The sequence below is a fragment of the Hemicordylus capensis genome, chromosome 11, assembly GCF_027244095.1.
Source record: "Hemicordylus capensis ecotype Gifberg chromosome 11, rHemCap1.1.pri, whole genome shotgun sequence".
NCBI lineage: Eukaryota > Metazoa > Chordata > Lepidosauria > Squamata > Cordylidae > Hemicordylus > Hemicordylus capensis.
Window position 1 is genome coordinate 22,661,866 of NC_069667.1, and position 16,691 is coordinate 22,678,556.

General features: G+C 46.0%; 1 protein-coding gene and 1 long non-coding RNA gene across 6 annotated transcripts in view; one reads left to right on the plus strand and one right to left on the minus strand.

Annotated features, from left to right (window-relative positions):
- Positions 1-16,691, plus strand: part of GPR50 (G protein-coupled receptor 50) — a 73,763-nt gene that overhangs the window by 7,567 nt on the left and 49,505 nt on the right. The window lies entirely within an intron of this gene.
- On the minus strand, positions 4,343-12,229 carry LOC128335392 (uncharacterized). The gene is made up of 2 exons (XR_008311590.1): positions 11,887-12,229; positions 4,343-5,003 (listed from the first exon to the last, which is right to left on the minus strand). It is a non-coding gene; the product is annotated as an uncharacterized LOC128335392 (long non-coding RNA).

The window sequence follows — 16,691 nt, forward strand, 5'->3', positions numbered from 1 at the left end:
CCTGGTTGACATATTCTGTGCTTGCCTCCTTCCAACCAGGAGGGAGGTATAGGCCGAACAGTGACTCATGCAAAAACTTAAGCGATGGGTGGGGGGGAAATGGGCTTTCCTGGGGCCTGCTAATTCTTTCTCTTGAACACTCTCAATGTAAACCTTTCCAGATGCATGACTTCAATGTCTCCAGTTTTAACTTGGGACAGGGGGAAAACGAGTGTATCTTACAGCAGCTAGACATCTGGGAAACCTTTTATAAGCTTGCGTGTGAGAGATAGGGAGGGAGGTTCTAGGTAAGCGCACCTCTTCTTTGTGAGGTGTGCAAGCAGGAGATGTTTGCTAAGCTAAGTGTGCTAAATGATTAGCAATGATGAAGTGCCTTCCCTAAATAACGTCATCCAATTTGGAAGGAGAGAATTTTTGTATTTCAGCAGCACATGCATCTTTTCCTCTGTTAATCATTTCCTTTTGTTCATTACAAACTTTGGCCTTCTGAAGTTACACAAGGATTGATAGCTGATTTGTTTGTAATTCTTTTCATCTGAGCTACAGAGCCTCACATTCTGACCAGATGGTGGGTTACAAGCTGAGTAGCGGGCAGGCAGAATCAGGGTCTGCAATCCAATGTACACTTTCTTAGGACTAAGCCCCATTGAACGTGGTGGGACTTACCTCTGAGTAGACACACAGGACTGCACTGTATGTCCTGTATAAGGTCCACCATTTGTGCTCCTTGGGCTGCAGGGCTGATTGGTAGCAGAGCAGTATTTTAGCTTGAGGCTTTCTTAGGACTTTAAGGGATTTGAGTTTTGGACTAGTGCTGCTGTGAGAGCCAGTGTGCTTGAGAATGCAAGCTCTTAATTACATTAAACTTGCTATCCCTCCTGGTTGAAATGTGAAATTGTAGGTAGCCGTGTTGGTCCACTTAGAAACTCAGGTAGAAAAGAGCATGGTTGTTGAATTTTTCTAGAAATTTGTTAGATGTTCAGAACGATATCGGTCTTGGAGAAAGTGGAGACAAATATTGAGGGGGAAGGCTCAGTCGTACAATGTCAACAGAGTAGCTATGGTTGAAGAAAACTGAATGGCTTGGGAGAACGCACACGTGAATTTGTGGACACATTTATTCCCCATAAATATTGGTAAGTGGGGGAGAGTAAGGGATTAGGCAACGAGGGGCAGGAACCCCAGTAAGAGGGGGATAGTGCTTTGTGAATTTGACACATGCATATTTACTCAGAAGTAAGCCCCACTGTATTGAAGGGAGTGTACACATTAAACTGCCTAGGATTGTAGCCTCCGCCACTTTGTCTTCAGGCGTGTCTCATTTGTATTTTTTATAAGCTCTTTCATACAGCACATACCAGAGGGAAGAACATTGGTTTTCCAAGCAAAACTACCCTCAGCACACCCTAAAGTGAGTGTAAAGTTTCCCCTGCCCTCTTACAGCAGGGGTGGGTAGGGGTCATGTCTGTAAACTCTACCTTGTTTCTGATTAGAACCCCAAGATCCACTAACCATGGATGCAAAATGGTGGCTCAGGGAGTGGAGTCAGTTACTTACTGCACCCTGCTATGAGCCAGACACTGGGATAACCTGCATATGCCAGTACAATTATAAATCTGACTTATCATATACAGCCTCAGTGTTCTGAGTGTAAAGTGACAAGCAGAAGCTAAACCACAGTAGAGCAACCTTTCTACTTATTTATTTATTTATTGTTTGATTTATATACTGCTTTTCATTAAAATTATCTCAAAGCGGTTTACAATACTTGCTATGTTCCTGGCTATTGTTCAGCTATTGCCAATCCATTGCAAATGACTCTGAGATCTGCTGGCATATCCCAATCTACTCTCGCTTACCTGGTCTTAATGGTCAGTACACCCTGTTCAAACTAATGGAGGTAAAAATCTGATCTTGTCAAGAGCAGAATTCTGTTATGAACCAGAGTTATGCATTTCCCTGCACATGGTAGGTCTATTCATTTAGACATGTTATGTTCAACACTTGTACAGGTGTACTGTCATACACATCTATACACAGGTACAGTCATTCACACATTATGCTGGATGCGGGTACAGAAATGTGTACCATGTATTTGAAGGGCCTATATCCAGGTTCACTTTTAAAATGAAAACAGGTACAGTCATTCACACAAACACATGTACAACTGTGCGGACATCTGTATACTCATATAGCATAATGTCTGAATTGGGCTGGTGTCTCCTCTGTCATGATGTATCCTGAGCACATGTGTGCATTTGGCGGGCAGTGAGAGGTGGGTGCAGATGAAAAAGAGGATATCCAAAGGCATTTCAGACGGTTCCTGCAGTACTGGGCTCTGAGGAGCACTTGGGCTGCCAGAAGCAAGTGGGACTATTTCAAATATGACCACTCTCTCAGGCTCTGAAATAACATGACCTAAAGCAGCTGTTTCTCAGTTGCATTGGGCTTGATGGAAAACCGCCCAAGAAGGGAAAGCAGTGCACCAACCAGAGAAGAACAAAAGGGGATGAGACTACACATTGGCCAATGTGTTTTGAGTAGCTTTCCCCCCCCAGGGTCATATCTGAAGGTCAAGCTATATGTTCATTTAATGGTGTTTTTGAAGTGTGCTTAAACCACGAAACGATTTTCTTTCAAGTAAAAGCAGCTGTCAGAACAGGGGAGAAGAGTAGGACCACAGCACTTGGGAAGGAAGAGGTTAACCTTTTTGCCCTGTGCTAGGAACATAGGAAAACATCTATATTGGGCAGCAGCGATGTAGGAAGATGCTGAAAGGCATCATCTCATACTGAAACGGGAGATGGCAATGGTCAACCCCTCCTGTATTCTACCAGCCACAGGGCTCTGTGGACTCCAGGAGTCGACACCAGCTCGACAGCACACTTTACCTTTAGGAACATAAGAAGCTGCTTTCTACGTTGCTCCATCGAGCTCAGTATTGTCTACACCAGGGCTGCTCAACTTTGGCCCTCCTACAGAAGTTGGCCTATAATTCCTGTAATTCCTGGCTGTTGGCCACTGTGTCTGGGGATTATGGAAGTTGTAGTTCATCAAGGCAGGCCCTGCTTAGCAAAGGAGACAATTCATGCTTGTTATCACAAGATCGGGAATCTTCCCCAGGAGCAGTATCATCTATGATGGCACTTAGCCTAGGTATCTAGTCACTCATTCAGATGCAAATCAGGCTAGATGTTCTTAACAAGTGTAACTTCACATGCTTACAGTTGAAGGACAAATGAAAATGCAGCTGTTTTCCTGCTGAAGACTGCCTCTCCTCACAAAGTGGTTGTTGGCACCAAATACAATAGCTACTTTGAGGAGGAGGGTGGGATTTTCAGTGCAAGAGAGAGAGAACATTAACTCCCCTCCTCCATGGTTCCAATCAGGATCAGGTGCCCCCAACTATTTTTTTTTAAATGAAAAAGGAGGTGCTTCCAGGTATAAGCACACCTCTTAAAAATGCAGCTGTCTAGTTGGCTCTAATTCAGTAGAGAAGAGAACTCAGTGGGAAAGGCAGTGAATTAATCACCCCAGGAGAAGAACCGCAGTGTTCAAAACGGCTTGGGCAATAATGGACATTTTCTACAAAATAACCCAGTAGTCAAGTCCATATTGGCGGGAAAAGTTGAAGGAAAGAGAAGAAGAGGATGACTAGCAGCAAGGTGGATGGACTCGATGACGACAGCCATGAATGCACCACTGAGAGACCTTAGAGGCCAAGTGGAAGACAGATCATTCTGGAGAGAATCTATCTATGTGGTCGCGAAGAGTCGACACCAACTTGACGGCACTTAATCAACCAATCAATCAAGTTGTCTGCAAAGCAGGGGGGAAAGAAAAGCAAGATGTTGCACAGAGTCCAGAATTTGGTATCCAAGGATGAGTAATGAGGTTATTGTTTTTAACTATGCACTGTTTTTTGGTTCATTTTAAAACCAAAAATAGTTGTCATGATATTGCAACAAAGTTCTCAAAGTGTTTTAAGTATAAAAAGAAATAAGATGGTTCTCGGTCCCCAAAGAGCCCTGTCCCTGTAAGCAGAAAACTAGTACAACCAGAAGAGGACTGTTCTTCCTGAGGTGCTAACATTTGACCTACAGAGAAGCTATTGATTTTTAAAACAAAAGAAAATGTGAAGGAACATCCAGAAGTTGTATCTCTCCCCTACACTCTGAGGGGTGGGCCAGTCCATTCTGCTCCATGCGAGGGAGCAAGCCAGTGGGGCCGATCAGTTGCCCAGTGGGGCACTGCTGCTTTTTTGGGCTTGGGAAAGGTGTCTTGAAAATCAGCTCTGCAAAACCAGGCATACATAATGAGGAGAAGGGAAGAAATCTGCATATGGTGTGTGTATCTAATGCCTTTATGAATTGGGTCTTTAATAATTTACATGACCAGTTTAATACATTGAATACAAATTATCCCTCTCGTATGCTATGCTGACAAACATAAAAATGGAGTAATCAAAGCCGTAATAGCACTACAGCTAAAAGACATAAAATGCCACTAGAAGGCTTTGGATAAGTTATTGCAGGCAGAGAGTCTCTCTATGGCTCCCTGGTGCAATTGAATGCAATGCAATTTAGTCTTTGCACTTTGCATTTGGGTTCAAAAAGCCACTGCAGCACAAGAATATGGCATGCATTTGCGTGTGTGCGCACACACATACACACACAGTCTCTTTTTAATCACTCGCTTTTTTAAAAAATGCAGACTAGTGTCATAAATACAGTAATTATAATTTTTGCCTTGGCATTTTGTGGTGTGTGTGTGTGTGGAGAATAATCCTGTGTGTGTTTCCCCCTCAAGGCTTCATGATTTGCATGGATTTAGGAGTGTGGTATTATCTTGCCATCTTCAGGTAGTTGCTGAGTATTGCAGGTCCTCGTCACCTCACTTGTCAGGAATGTTTGGGATCGCAGTTCTGCTAGTAGTGCAATGGGTTATGGTTAGGTCTGCTTCCAGAGTCTGCTTCCATTAGGTCTGCTTCCAGCGTTGCACATCTGCAGGGGGAATGTAATATGGTCCACTTTCTTTTAAAGATAGCAATTGTTTGTTTAGACTTTGCAGGTAGATGGATCGCATGTCACAGACAGAATACAATTTATGTATTTATTTAAAATATTTATACCCCACCCCTCCAGTACACTACTGCTTGGGGTGGCTCACAGCAATAAAATAGATACAATATTCATCGTATTTATTTATTTAAATAGCTCCATCTTATTTATTTGGAAGGGCGGTATTTATTTTGGAAGGGCGGTATAGACATCGAATGAATGAATATACAATAAAAGTAATAAAATTAACCAAATTGAGTAAACAAGTTAAAAGTCAGGTTAAAAACCACAATCAGTCTTAAGTGCAAATCAAAAGTTATTTTAAAAGCTAAAAACTGAAAATTATAAAAACTCATATTAGTGAAAAATTAGATATAGAAAAAGTGATGAATAACTCTCCCCAAGTCTAACAGAAAGAAAGACATGTGCGTTGTGCCGGTCTCACTATTTGTGTGGGTGGATGCTTCTAGATATGAAAAGAAGGGCAACCAATGAGATAACTCTTTTCCTATTTCCCACAATACCTAATTTCACGAACCCCATAAGTGATTTTTAGCTATGTAACCATATTTTGTTCATCCAGCATCTATAAGACAAAATCATGCTTTTTCCATTTACATGTCCAAGTGATCTTGGCTTCAAGAAACTAGTAACATAAACCCCATGAGTGTGGGCAGCAGACTACGTGATTTCACAATATATGCAAACGGGCCAGCTTTGGGTCCCTGCTGCAGAATGTGACATGATCCTACAGACTGCAAGTAAGGTAAAGTGTGCTGTCGAGTTGGTGTCGACTCCTGGCGCCCACAGAGCCCTGTGGTTTTCTTTGATAGAATCCAGGAGAGGTTTACCATTGCCGTCTCCCACGCAGTCTGAGATGATGCCTTTCAGCATCTCCCTATATTGCTGCTGCCCGATATAGGTGTTTACAAGTGGGGAGTTGAACTGGCAACCTTCTGCTTGTTAGTCAAGCATTTCCCCGCTGCACCACTTAAGGCAAGTACCATAGCCAAACTCTAATTTGTTATGTTGCATTTGGTCTACTAGAAATCCTTGCTCTGAGAAAGAACACTAACATTCTTTCACTGCTAGGCACATACCCACAGATAGTGCTTCTGTGCAGGCAGGTGTGTGAGAGAGGTGGGGGATGCCCATACTGCCCCCAATTGCACTGTTAAAATACAATTACTATGTGGGGTAGAATGCATGGACATGTTCCTCCCTATGTGCTTGGATGGTATCACTGGCCTTTTGGATGCAACAGAGGTGCTACTCTATCCCTGCATCTCTATGGTGACAGCCTTATAGGCCTTGCCCTGGCCATTGGTGGCACTGGCAACCCATTTTATTAATGCCAGCAATCTCAGTAATGACTGCCGTGGAGCAGGAACCTGTTGTTCACTGCTCCTCTGGAACAGAAAGAGACCAAATTCTCTGCTTCCCCCCCGCCCACCCTTGGGGGCAATATTTATGCTCCTGCTGGTATATTGCCCTGCAGTTATAGTGTTTATCATGTACAGTAGTAAAACACCCAGTCATGTGACTGCACCGGTTTGTGTAATATTAGCCTTTGAAACGGGAACCACAGTAAAATAAGGGTCCCTTCACCACAGGTAGTCATAATTCCTCCTCGGTGAGAGTGTTCACACTGTGGTTTTTATAGAACCATGTTTTACTATCACCCACTAAAACAGTTTATTGCACAATAAAATATGGTTTGCAAAGGAAGCATTCACAGCTCTATGCCACACGGATGTGTTTGGAGACAATGGGGAGGTGAGACACTCTCCTGAGAAATGTCCCGCTCAGTCAATTATGTTCCTTGTGCCCAAGGGCAGCATAGGAGTTGTAGAGCTGGTCTTGTGGTAGCTAGCAAGCATGACTTGTTCCCTTAAGCTAAGCAGGATCTGCCCTAGTTGCAGACAAAAGGGAGACTAGAAGTGTGAGCGCTGTAAGATATTCCCCTTAGGGGATGGAGCCGCTCTGGGAAGAGCATCTAGGTTCCAAGTTCCCTCCCTGGCAGCATCTCCAAGACAGGGCTGAGAGAGATTCCTGCCTGCAACCTTGGAGAAGCAGCTGCCAGTCTGTGTAGACAATAATGAGCGAGATGGACCTATGGTCTGACTCAGTATATGGCAGCTTCCTATGTAGTTCCAGAACACCAGATGTGGGAAAGCAATACATGGGATGCCGACGTATTTTCTTTGACAAATAGCAGCATGGTATGGCCATATTTGTAGATGCTGTCTTAATGAGTAGAAATCAAGAGGACCCACAGCCTTTCTAGCACAACTATGACTACCAGTTTGGGAGCTGGTGTAGATCAGGAATTCTCAATGTTGGGTCCCCAGATGATACTGGACTTCAACTCCCATAATCCCCAGCCCCAGTGGCCTTAATACAAATTGTATTAGCCCCAGTGGCCCTAATACAAATCAAGGCAAACTCTGCTTAGCAATTTTTTGCATTCATGTACCACAGGACCAGCTCTCCTCTCTCCAAGAGTTTTCTTTTAATTTAAAAACATAGATTCAGAAGTTCTTTTCTTAGGGATATTAAAGCTGCCCCATTGGCATTTCCTCTTCTCCACAACTAGGAAATACAAAGAAACCCAGACCTAAGGATCACCACCTAGGTTCAATCAAACAGAAAGTTGAAGAGGAACAGATTCTTTCTGCATTCAAATGGTTCACATCAACCACTGCTTGAGCGGCTTAGCTGTGGCAGCAAATGTGTCACAGATGTCAGAAATAAAACCCAGTCTCCTGGAGTGGATCTCGCCGTTTCCGTCAAGGCCGTGGAGGAAGGGGCATGTAACTTAATTTAGCTCCAGATAAATCATAATTTCATGGTTTTAAAAAATTTCGGGCGATTTGGTCTGCCTTGGGAGAGGCATTAACCTGACCTCGTTGGGGGTTCTGTGACTATTCGTCACCCTCAGAGACCTGGTCCTGGCCAGGTTCATGAATGGACGGATGAGAAAGCAGTGCAGTGGTCAAGGACCGTCGGGAATCTCCCGACGGGGTGCAGGCCACCACAAGAGATCAGGTCGGCACGTGGCGACCTAGCCCTGCCCCAGTGTGGCTGGTGTCGGTCCCTCCTGGCCATGCAGCCCTGGAGGTTGCTGCTTGCCCCAGCCAGGGAGCGTCTGCCTGGCCCCAACAGGATAACAGCATGCCATTGCTCAAATATGGGAAGTCATCACAGTATCGGGCAAATCACACGAGATCTCGGCCTGAGTTCTCACGAGACATGCCCCACCTGCCAAGGGTTATATAAACCAGAGTTGGCCAGTGGCGAGGGGCTAGTCCAGGAGGGGAGCTGCAAAGAGAAGGAGCTCTGTTGCTCCCCTGGAGAGCTGGAGGCAGCAGTTCCCCAGGGCAGTCTGTGAAAGGAAGATTGCCGGATGTTGGGATAGCGCTCCCACAGCGTCCGTAATTCTGAGGCTGTCTGGAAACGAGGGATGTGCACGGAATGGGGCTGTAACTCAGTGGAAGAGCACCTTCATGTTTAGGGGAGAGGATCTAGTCTGGTGGTTGTGAGCATGAATTGTCCCCTGTGCTAAGCAGGATCTACCTTGGTTTGATTTGGATGGGTGACTGCGTTTCCCTTGAGGGATGGGTCTGGAGCTCAGGGGCAGAGAATCTGCTTGCATGGAGAAGGCCCCAGGTTCAGTCCTTGGCATCTCCAGATAGGGCTTGGAGAGACTCCAGCCGGGAACCTTGAAGGGCCACCAATGCCAGTTGTAGAATCCAAGGGAGAGAATTGTGGTATGCAATACGGATGTGCACAGAACTGGCGACTGCTGGTTCGAAGGTCGGGAGGTGGATAACTTTAATGACTGGGGAGGGTGCTCCCCCCACCATGTTTCCCCAGCCGGTGCTGTCCTGAAAAATGATCCCATAGGGCAGCGGCATACCTCCTTGCAGCCCCGTAGAGTTGTGGATTGGAAGTGCCTGGTGTGTGTGTCCACGGGACCGTTTTTCAGGACAGTGCCTGTGGGAGAAATGCGGCGGGGGTAAGAGCACCCTCCCTAGCCAAAGTTATCCCCCGCACACACCTTTGAACCGGCTGAACCACCAGACTTTCAAACTTTCGGAGGTCCATAAAGGGCCTCCGAACCGGTTCCATGCACATCTTTTAAAGTGGTGATTCTCTTTTATTTAGCAGGGCCCTATCCAACCCCTGCACAACATCCCTCCAGTGGCTGTGGCTGGTGTCTTATGGTTGGTTTGTTTTTAAGAATGTGAGCCCTTTGTGGACAGGGGACCATTTTATTTATGTATTATTTATTTTTCTCTGTAAACCGCTTTGAGAACTTGGGTTGAAGAACGGTATATAAATATCCACCGTAGTAGTATTAGTAGTAGGCAGAGGTAATTGCCTCCTGCAATAATGCTTTGTTTTGCTAATGTGCAAGGAATTTGACCCAGTTGTTTTGGTTAAAAATTCATATTTGCCTCTAGCTTCCCATCCCATGATATGGAGCAGCAACTACAGTTTCAGGTGGAAATTCTTAAAAATCTTGCTTTTAAACCCTGCCTCCCTTGCTCATGTCTGAGTGGTGTTGGGGGAAGCCCACAACCCCAGACTTCCATGCATCGATTCTGGCAGTGCAAGCTGTAGAAAGCGGCCATCTGTTATCTAAACAAGGCAGAAAGTCAATTTTGCACGTTTCTGCTTCTCCAGAAGCAAATAAGACTGCCAGGTTGGAAACAGGACCGTGGCATTTTCTCATTTCTGCTGCTTGACCAGAATGATCATGAGTGAATAAATAACAAGCTAACAACAAGGATGCCCCATTACAAAAGAACTTGCTCCCACTTTAGGACTCCGGAGGCTTTATGTGAGCCAGCGTGCTGCTGCCGTTGGAGGCCTAGAAATGGGGAGGCCTGGGTTCAAATCCCCACACAGCCACGAGTGACTTTGGGCCAGTCACTCTCTCTCAGTCTAACCTACCTCACAGGGTTGTGTGAGAACAACGGCATTTGCCGCAGCACATCCATGCATGCACAAGGAGGTTTGTAATCACATGCGGATGTTTATATACTGCTGTATATAAGCGTGTCATAATCTGAGCACTATTAAGGAAGGTGGTCAAGCCCCAAACTTTGTGTGTGTATTTTGTTGTTTGGCTGTAAACCGCTCAGAGACTTGCGTTTTGGGTGGCATACAAATATGTTGAATAGAATATTAATAGAATATTAATAGAATAAATAAAACAAAAGATTAATAAATAAAAGATTAATAAAATAAAAAAACAAAACAAAAGATTAATAACTACAAGGCAAAGGGCAGGGAGCGAGAACAGCCACTTACTTAAAAGGAAGCCCATTGAACTGAATCATGATTCATTTACTCCTGTGCAATCCTACAGCCCTCACGGGAGGAGCGCTCGCCTCCCCTGCCCTCCTCTTCTTCTCTATTTCTTTCTTTCTCTGGAAGCATGCTGCCGCCATCCTCGCTCCTTGGGAGGAGGCCCGGCAGGAGGAAAGCCGTGAGGGCAACGTGGGGAAAGGTGGGGAAAGATGTCCCGCCGCTGCTGCTGCCACCAGGCTCCTCAGCCCTAGCCAGGCTCTTCCTGGGGCACCAACAGACTTGCAGCATTTCGTAGGACAACTGAGTTTCTCTGTTGCCATGCAAGTGCTCTTAATAAGCCTTTTCAATTTCCGTGTCCTAAACTTATTCAGCTGACCCCTCCTAAATGTATCCGGCCTTGGTAACCTTTCCAGCGGATCTTAATAAACAGGGAGGTTCACATTGGAGAAGGCATTACCGTTCGGAGCTGCACCCCTCTCCGGTCTGTCTGCCTGCCTCCCTGACTGGGAAGACCTTTGGTTTCACGTGTAAAGAATCAGCTTTTGAAATGGACGCAAGGAGGAAGCCCACCGCACCCTCTTTTTTATTAGCAAAGGATTAAAATGACCTCTGGCATGCAAGTGGCAGAAGCATGATTCAGTCTAACTGCTCCTCCAGGGAGAAGCAACCTTGATAAGCATGACACCTCTCAGGTATTTCCAGATTCAAATCAGAATGATGGCTGCTACCCCATTCACTGGTAGGTTTCGAGTAAGTTACTCACAGACCCCAGGGCCTTTCCCGGGAGGACGTGATTAAAGTCAGTCAACCCATCAAAAGCCTAGGAATCTTCTCGGGAGAACAGCTGCCATGCACCCTCTCCTAATCTAAGAGCTCTCTCCAAAGCAATGCCAGCTTTACCAGTGAAAAGACTAATCCAGTCAGGTTCATGGTCAGAGCAAGGAGAGGCTGTTATCTAAGCTTGTTCATCTCAACATTAGAATGGTCTCCCAGAGAATCCTCGTTTATGTACTCCATCTCCGTGCTGCTTCCTTCTGGACTAAGGAAAGGTTAGCTCACACATTATGGTTTCAGCCCAGCTGTCATCTTTGCCCCCATCTCTTCTTTCTCTCCAAACTTTATTTCCCCACCTTGCTCCCATCCCAGGCCACTCCCCACAAGAACTGACTCCTCCTTCCTAAGTTAGGATCTGTTTCTTGCTCTTCTGTCCTTTTTACGGAACAGGGGCAGAGCTGAGAACCGCTCCTCCAAAGTCTCTATGGCTCTTTGCTCTTCCCTTTAGGTATTATTCGCTTCCATTTTAGTCTAGGAGTTCCATCTCCAAGAACTCTATGATTTGGCAAGATTGCTCTGCATTGTATTGCTACCATTACAACTGACTGCCTTGTGGCTAATTCCCTCACTGTTTCGTGATTATTGCATTATAGCTGACTGGCAGGTTTAATAATCACATACACTTTAATTGTTCTTAATAAATCTATTATTGTTCATTAGAAGTTTGTCTTACCTCCCTTTGTACCACTTTGTTCCAATGCAAAGGTAAGTCCCCTGTTTTAAATGATTCCATAGAGATGTGTCTTCCCCACTTGTACCCTGTGGCACTCCTTAGGACCATGCAACACAGAAAGCAACACATTCCAAATACAGGCTGCACTCCTGGAGACATGTAAACTCTTCATAAACTGGCCCCATGTGCACAGGAAGCTGCCTTATGTTGAGTCTGGCCAGTGTGCCAGCTAGCCCAGTATTATCTACTCTGACTGGCAGCAGCTGATCCTCTTAACTGGAGAGGCCAAGAGTTGAAACCGGGATCTTCTTCTCCGGCAGTGGAGGAATGTATCTGTGAATGGGTTGCTCCTCCCATTCACTCAAGGCCAATCAGCGTTTAGCTTTCAGTACCCTCATACAGAGGTAGAAACCCACCCATCCCCACCTGGTTCCAGCCCTGTTTCACTCTGAAGTGCCGGCTTTTCACTGGGCTCATCATTAATCATCTCTTTCTGAAAGAGCTGGAAACGTTATGATCCTTATGGCCACATAACTGAAGCACCTGCAGGTGAGAGAAAGATACTGGCAGACTCAGTTATGTTGGTTTCACAGAAATAACCTTAAGGGGCAGGGAGAGGAAACCCAACTAGCCCCAATGCAATTCAATGGAGTGGAATGTCTGTGGACTCATAGGACAGTTAACAGACAACCCGGTGGGCAGAGCTAATGGAACTCAGTGGCAAGGGCTGGGGAAGGAGGGCTTGAACAACAAGAGTGGGAAATTTCTCAGCTTGAAGAATGCTCCCTCAAGACAGTCACAATGCTTACTTCTGAGCAGGGGTGGGGGGGTGCCTAAAACTCATCATGCTCAGACACAGGCTCAAATAACACATGCACATCAGGGATATACTGCAACATTTTGTTCAGGGTCTATCCATGTATGATTATATTTGGCAGCTCTGTGGTATCGTGCTTGAACCAGGAATTTCATGGTTTGCAGCTTGAATCTAGTTGGGTGACCTGTATGAAGCGGATAGAGATACAGAGCAAAACCATTAATCTGGCTAGCTCAGCATGGTCTGTCCTGCTTGCCAGCAGCAATCCAGGGCCTCAAGCAGCATTTCCTCCCCATCTACCTGTAATCCTTGGAGATGCCAGGGAATAAACCTTGGGCCCGTTATGCCCACAGAGCATGCCTTCTGCCACTGAGCTGTGGGTCCTCCTTGTAGGGTTATACGAATACGACAAATATTTATATACTGCTTTTCAACCAAAGTTCCCAAAGTGGTTTACGTACGTAAAATAATTCATTAATTAAATGGCTGCCTGTCCCCAAAAGGCTCGCAGTCTAAGAAATATAAGAAAGATACCAACAGCCGCCACTGGAGGGATGCTGTGCTGGGGTTGGATAGGGCCAGTTGCTCCCCGCCTGCTAAATAAAGAGAACCACCACTTTTAAAAGGGGGCCTCTTTGCTCACTTAGCAGGGGTCATCCAACTCAGGTGGGTCACAGCAGCAGCCCAGACCCTGCTGCTCCTGTCTTTTGGAATGACTCTGCCATTCGTTACCCCCGTCGTCCCTTTTTATCTCTCTTGACCTATACGTTTTCAGTAATGCCTTTTAACAGACTGCTGCTGGGAATGTAATCTGTTCTTGTGTACATCTATTATGCTCTCACAAAGCAATTTGTTCGGGGCCGTAAAGCTCCGTTCCTGTAATTGATAGGGGGTTGTGGGGGGAGGAGACGGCAATAAATTCTTTCCGAGGCACCACTGCGATTGTCACCTGCTCTTATCAGTTGGGTTCTGTTAGTAGAGCAGCAACATCAAAACGTTACGTGGCAAATGTTATGGGTCTATTTAGCCAAGTCCACGTTAGGGCCCTGTTTCGATGGTGCTCTCTAATTAAGAGCGCAGGGCCTCTTGAGTGGGAGTGTATAAATGCCCCTGCCTTAATTTCGCTGGCATGTTCGCGGCAGCTTTAAACAGGATGTTTGCTGCCAAGTGCTCATAAAGCTTCCACTAAAGGGCCGCAAATCAGCCACCAAGCCGCTGATCTGTGAGGAAATTTTAAATTTCATTGGAGCCTTTATTGTGTGCCAGATACACAAGTCTTCGTCACAAGCTAGCTGCCATATTTGCTAGACGGGGGGAATGTGACCGGAGGCAGCAAGGCACCCCCCCCCCCATAACCCAGTGAGCTAGGGTGACTCTGTGTGCCTAAGCCTCACAGCCTTCAAGGTATAGGGTTGCATGGAGGACAGGTCTATCAATGGCTACTAGCCTGGTCGCTATAGGCCACCTCCAGCCTCAGAGGCAAGTTGCCTCTAAAGACCAGTTGCAGGGGAGCAACAGCAGGGATGCTTTCCAGATTAGCCACTCGACAGCGGCAAAATGCTTCCGTTCAGGCAAATCACATTCAAAACGTACATGATTAATTTAATTTAACTTAATTTAATTTTTTTTATTTATCAATCACATTTTTATATCGCCCAAAATGCAAGTTCTCTGGGAAGTTTACAAGACAATAAAAACAACCAATAAAAAAGAGTAACACATTTCAACAAATAAAATTAAAAAGTTAAAACTATTAAAATACAATTAAAACAATTAAAATAGTATCTAATTAAAAGCCTGGGTGAACAAATGCATCTTGACTGCCCTTTTAAAAGTTGTAGGAGTTGGAGAGGCTCTTATTTCAGCAGGGAGTGTGTTCCAAAGCCTCGGGGCAGCAATGGAGAAGGTCCGTCCTCGAGTAGCCACCAGACGAGCCCGTGGCAACTGCAGATGGACCTCTCCAGACGATCTCAGTGGGCGGTGTGGTTCATAGCAAAGAAGGCATTCTCTTAAATACCCAGGGCCCAAGCAGCCTTTTAAGTTATAACCAAAACTTTGTACTCTGCCTAACTTACAGGCAGCCAGTGTAGATCTTTTAAGATGGTAGTGATATGGTTTTTCCAAGATGACCCAGAGACCAATCTGGCCACCGCATTCTGGACTAACTGCAGTTTCCAGACTATGTACAAAGGCAGCCCCACATAGAGCGCATTGCAGTAATCAAGTCTGGAGGTGACCAGCAGATGGGAGTAGAGGAGAAACAGGGCAATTGGGAACACAGTGACATCATGCCACATGCTGCTTTGTGTTATGGGGAGATGTGGGGCTGACTGCTGCCCCCTGCAGGCTGCCAAACATCCCTTGTCACACTGTTTCTTGTCCGGATGGTATCTCCGATTACCAGGTGCTCAGGATAAACAGCAGGGGGCGCGCCCATCATTTTCCTGGAGTGGCCACCCAACCACCAAGGGCTGTAGTTGATGCACCTTTGCTTGGTGCAGGGATGACAATTCTGACGGATGCTATTCCTGGAGATTTCTCCCTAATATTTTTCACCATCTCCAGCAATTAAAATCTCTAGGTCTGCGTTCAGTCGTCTCCTGGAGATTCCTGGAGACTCTATGGCAGGTCTGCTCAACTTCGACCCTCCTGCAGATGTTGGCCTGCAACCCCCATAATCCCTGGCTATTGCCCCCTGTGCCTGGGGATTATGGGAGTTGTAGTCCAAAACCAGCCCCAATTTGAGCAGGCCTGCTCTAAGCTGACCCTGGGGGGTTGGCAACCCTAATTGCAGAAGAGTGAGCGTGTTTTCCCAAGGCAACAGACGCCACACCTATGAGCAAAGTTGCTAAATATTTTGTGTTGGGGGGAGAGAGAGAGAGAAGGAAACCAGGGAAGGGGAGCATGGACCTGGTCCGGCCTCTGAGCCATCACACAATTGTCCTGTTGTCTCCTCGCCTGTTTTCTCCACATTTCTGCTCTTAAAGACATTCTCCCCTGATGCGTCATGAAGGGGAAAAAGCCGAGGGAGCGAGCATGCAGAAGGAGCTCTTCTCTTTCTCTAATTAAAGGCAGATCTCGAAGACAAATGGGGCCACTGTCCTTTCCCACCGAGGAGGCGGCCGGGCCTGCTCACGTGACCGGCATAGTTTTGTCAGCCTTCGCAACTGGCCCGCGGTTGACGACAAGGCAACCGAAACCCTGCAGGAAAACTCCCCATTGTTCAAAGAGTGTGTTTATCCTCGAGTCATTTAAATGGATTATTTGTTTGGGTTTTAAAAAAACAACACGGTTTGTGGTGCTACAACATGGCAGGCTAGGCCCGGCGTATGGCTTTCTGTGTTAAATCCGGCACATGGAATTCCACCGTCCGCAATCTTTCTGCTTAAATGACTGCAGGACTCGAGGGCCGGTGTGGGAGCGGGGAATAGCGAGGTTGCCCGTCTGCAGCCCGTCTTCTTTCTGAAGTATAAACAGACGGTTTTAGAGGCCTTGACTCATAGCAACATTCCGTAACTTAGTTACCCCCGGCAGCTGGGAATGCTGTTCTCTCTCCACAGCAAACGCCACAGCTTGGTGCCGTCTTAAACTTCCTCCCCCCGCCCCCACGCCCTCCAGTGCAAACACATTCGTGTTTGAATAAATTATCCAGAAACTTCATGTTTTACGCTTTTAACTTTTGCAAAAGGGTGTATCAACTTTTGTATCAAAAGGGTGTAAACCGGTCCTCTTAATTTCTTCCCTCTCACTGGCTGGCAAAATGAATAAAAGTAGAACTCCCAGATCTGTCTGTGTGAAGGATGCAAGGTTAAAAAAAAAAAAAAAGTTGCTTGATTCCACAACCTCCCACATTTTTTCAGATGAAGATAGGGACATCATAATACCATATTTACCGGAATAGAAGGCAACTCTGGACATAAGACAATGCCTTAAAAGACAGAGAGGTCGTTCACACAATCCAAAACTGGGTTTGGGAGCTGTGTGTGCT